At 37.3% G+C, this 4902-nt stretch overlaps 1 pseudogene; it reads right to left on the minus strand.

Moving 5' to 3' along the window:
- Positions 1-2803: 2803 nt before the first annotated feature.
- Positions 2804-2993, minus strand: LOC111823688 (annotated as a pseudogene).
- Between the last annotated feature and the right edge of the window lie 1909 nt (positions 2994-4902).

Genomic DNA, 4902 nt, shown 5'->3' on the forward strand with positions numbered 1-4902 from the left:
TCCTTTTGCCTTTATAAATCTTAAATCTTATAAAATCAAATATGTTCACAAGTAAATAAAAAAGAAAACTGAAAAGCAAGCAATCATATATTTTTACACATATATAGTATAGTGTCAATACAATCAAAATTTTACAAAATCACATATATACTGTTTGGATTTTTTTTTCTTAGTATCTGGAAAACATTTTCCCTTCCTATTAAATATTTCATCAAATTTTTTTCAGTAGTGTCCTAGTACTGTATTTTCATTTTTAAATGAAAGCTTGACTTTTTTGAAAACTTTTTATCCTTTGAAACTCGGAGCTTTTATCTGTAAAATAGAATTTGTGGGGGAGAGAAAGGCAACGAAGGCTGAGCTGTGATGGAGTGTCTACGGAAAAGAGTATGTTCTTGTCAGTGTAACTAATTCTACTGAGGACTAGAGGACGGTCACAATGTGAAGCTATGTTTTACAACTCCGGGGATAAAAATCAGTGAAAGGAAAGGTGAAAATGATGAAAGTCAATGTGGTGACACTGTTAAAGATTTACCTCAATGTGCCTTTGTTGGTTAGAACTCACTGTGCTGCCTGGAAGAGGGGAAAAGAAATGGATTCACTTTATTGCACTCATCTGTCATAGATAATACCCTGCACAAAAAGGTGGAAGGACGTGGTGAACTTATCATCAGTCTGTGTACACATACAATAGGAATCCGTCTGAAAACTCAGCAGGCCTGGGAAATGAGAGGCTGTCATAAAGGGGACAGTGACCCTCTACTGAGATCAGTGAGCTTGAAGCTCGGAAGAGAGGGGCAGGCCAACTTGATCTTCCTTTGTATGCACACTGTTGGGTGTGCTACACACACCTCCAGACTTGGTGGGGAGTCACATTCAATTACCAGACAAATGCAACCCACTCTGCCACCAATGGGAGGAAGTGAACTCATAGCTCTTTAAAGGATTCCACAGAGAACACATTCATCCTCTCACAGTGATGGATGGAGCCTGCCTCTCTCAGACCAACAGGGTATATTCCAAAGCTGCTGAGATCAATGCCTGTGTGTCAGAAGCAACTGTCAGAAGCAAAATGTTTAGCAATTTCTAAAAAAAGCTAATTTATTTAAGCAATGTCTGTGACTTTCTAGCCATTGCCACAATCAAGGAGCCAGAATATTTTTCGTATGAGTCTCCCCCCTTATCTTACCATATTCTTGAGACTTTCTGTGATTCAAAAAGACGTGACGGTCTTCCTTTCTAGCGCTGGATAGTGCACATGTACTTCCTTTCATGACGTAAGGTTATGTTAGGAAGTTTAAAACTGTCAGGCATTAATATCTAAGAATAGTACTATACCATCTGGTAAACGAGTATCACAAATTCTGTCTTTGATTTTTTTTTTCATCTCTGGATGGTCAACACTCCAACCTGTCCCCTCATGTCACTTAGTGCTCCCCTGGAAAGTCCTGCCCACATGCCCTAGGGAAGGTTCCACTCTGCATCATTCTGGGATCCCCGGGCAGTATGTGTTCTCTATAGGGCCTTCATATGTTTCGTGCTCTTCTGAGTCCCTGCTAATGTGCAGAGCAAAAGGTAGAAACCTGAAATATTTTGCAAAAAAAAAAAAAAAGGAATGTGACCTCTCCCACTCCCTTTTAAAATCACTATCATTTTCTCCACCACAGAAGCTCTGGTTCTCCTCCAGGCCTCTCTGAGGGGGAGAGATGCATGCCACCCCTCCTGGAGGCTCTCCCCAGGGACTGAATCCCTCTCCGGGATGGCCTATCGGCAACAACACACCACAGCTAAGATGTCATGTCAATTACTGACGAGGCAATTACCTGTTTTTCCATAGCTGTACACTTGATCCCTTTCAGAGCTATTTCTAAATATCCCGGCCTGTATTCCACCAGGCAAATTGATCACTTAATGCATTAAATATTTCTTGACCTTCATGTACTACAAAAGAGCCACAAGAGTGTCTGAATTTGCAATCACACAAAACAAAATGACAAATCAGATATAATTTTCCTCTTTTTGTTTTTGAGGCAAACGTTTAAAATTTTAAAAGAAAAGTGTTTGGGGAATGCCATTGCCAGAGAAGCTGCTGAGGATGCATTTATCTGACCTATCGTCAGAGAAGGGCTCCGTAGGGAGCCTGGCGTGCAGTCAAGTTTTTGATAAGGGAATGCATGTGGCTTTGTAGACAAGGATTAGAAGGCTATTTTGAGCAAAAAGTAGAGCCTTTCTTTGACAAGAATAAGAGAAAAGAAATAAAAAAGGTGGCTAGGGTGAATGGTTTCTCTTTACCCCTTGGATCTCTCATTGTCCATCTGACAAATCATATCTATCCCATTTTCCCAAGCTCTTTTCAAGGTTTAGGAAAACAACTGAAATCCACTCACATTATTGGATCTGTCACAAAATGAGCCTCCTCCCCCCCACCCAATAGGTGTCTTGCAGTTTATGATAAATGTAACTTAAATTGTGAACTAACTGATTGGAGAGCATGTACACTTCATACTATATGGGAATGTGTATTACATTTGCTAAGGTACTGCATGTTAAGCCATGTTCACCCATAGGCTCTGGGAGAGGCAGGGCTTGTATACAACACACGGAAATTTTAGTTCTGTTTCTGACATTTTCTGATGATGTGAGTTTTGGCAAGATGCGTATCCTCTTTATGTCTCAGTTTTCTCCTTTGTAAAATAAAGGTAATTAAGAGCACTGTAAGCATTAAATGAGATCATGTTTGAGCAGCCTTTAGTACAGTGGTTGGCACATAGCTGAGGAGGTGGTGTGTCTTTTTTTATCTTCCCCTAGATGTTTCCTGCATGGTTTGTCTCCTCAGCCATTGTCCACAGGACTCTGAGAAGCTGTAGGAATATGCAGGTGCAGGCTCAAGGTCCAGCTTTCACGCCAACGTTGTGGAAAGGGACAGTACCTGTGCTCCCCTGGGCCACCTGGACAGAACCTCCAGGGAGAGTGACCTCCGGGGGCATCCATGTTGGAGGTGAGGCCCTTCATTATTGTTATTTTTTTAATTAACATGACAAGTCTCTTCGCAAAAGGAACTTGATCATGAATTATGAGTGTAGGAAGCATAATAGTGCGTTTATGTTTTGAACACCAATTATTCATGACATTGGAAAAAACTATGGAATTTCTCATTTCTAAGAAATGTTTTTAATCATCACCTGAGGATATGTTTTTTATTGATTTTAGAGAGAGAGAGGAAGGGAAAGAAAGAGAGACACACACAAAGAGAGAGAGAGAGAGAGAGAGAGAAGAAAGGAACATAAATTGATTGCTTCCCAACCCAGGATCAAACCCACAACCTAGGTATGTGCCCTAACTAGGAATCAGACCTGCAACCTTTTAGTGTATGGGATGATGCTCCAACTGAATGAGCCACCCAGCCAGGCCAAAATTTCTGTTTCTGACTAGAGAAGGGAGGCCAGAATACACAGTGCGTATGTGAAAATAGGTATGAAAATGGTCTAATGTTATGAAATATTGACATTTCTAGTGGGTTTCTTAATAACTTATTGTAAGTATGGAATTAGGACTCAGTATTTAATAAGTACCCTTTTAATAATAGTACTCCTGTTTCAAGAAAGAGAGTTTTTAAATGTTGATTTAATACATTGAATTCACCTTTATATTTGGTGAGCATTGTGAAGGATCTTGTTTCCAAGATGTTTTGGAATTAGCCCTTGAGCAGGATAAAAATGTATTACTGCTCAGTGAAGTTTGATATAGGAAGAATATTTGGACAGTTTGTACTTCATTAATACAAGTTTGGTTTGTTAAATCCCCAAGTATTGCTATACAACTCTTCAGATTAAAAATTAATTACAAGAATTATCAACAAATATACAGAGTCAAGAAAATCATAAAAGCCCATCTGTCTGCTTGGCTTTGGAAAGCATAGCATGGTGGCAGTGACTGAAAACCGTATTTTACAGTGAGCTCTCAGAGTAATCTGTCATGTATACTAATTTTTACTTCTTTTATGCAAGATATCTAAATTCCTTCTTAAAGCAAATGAACCATTCACCTATCCATACAATGCAGTTTTATCTCTTGAGCAAAAATTGGTCATGTGAAAAACAAATGCACTGGCCTAGAAGTTTTTGAGATGGTTGATATTGCTCAATCCTTATTTGGAAATATTTTGGGCACAGGGACAAGTGAAAGGCTTCTCAATAATTATTTCTATTATATTTAAACTGTTAGGACATTTTGACTGTAGGTAAGGTACTATGCCTATGCACAGCATGCATAGAAGGAGGACATTGTTACACTGGATTATTTACATCAGATTAATTATAATTATATTTTAAATGGTCATTTGTTGACATAAAGTGATAATGTTTTCTATAAACAGTCATTGTTTTCAAACATGTTTTTTCCTGACTCTCATACTGACACATGTATCATGCATATAAAAATCATAAATATTTAATTTGCCTTTAAATAAAACTAAACAACAAATACTATAAAGATACAACTGAAATAGTAACTCTTTTATAGTTAGATAAAAAAGTTAAAATTTCAAAATCAGTCCTTAAATGGATTTGGAATCCTAGTTAATTCTGCTCCCCCAAAAGTAATATTCTGAATAATAAACAGATATAATTAATGAAAAGAGAAACTAATAAATATGTCAGGAACAATTTATTGTTGATTTGTATGTATTCTCAATGTCTCTACTGGAATGCAAATAAACCTTCAAAATCAGATTATTACATCCAAAATTATCTGTACTGCTAATATCTGTATTTCTAATAGTTTTTAAAAATATGTTGGTTTAATTTTTAAAGAAATTTAAGTGATCAATATAATGCCCAATTGGATCAATATGGTATAATTTTGTTGGGCATTACATGTAGAGTTTTTTACTCTTAATTAATTTAT

Source organism: Myotis lucifugus, unplaced genomic scaffold (assembly GCF_000147115.1).
Source record: "Myotis lucifugus unplaced genomic scaffold, Myoluc2.0 scaffold_619, whole genome shotgun sequence".
In the NCBI taxonomy this organism is placed as follows: Eukaryota; Metazoa; Chordata; class Mammalia; order Chiroptera; family Vespertilionidae; genus Myotis; species Myotis lucifugus.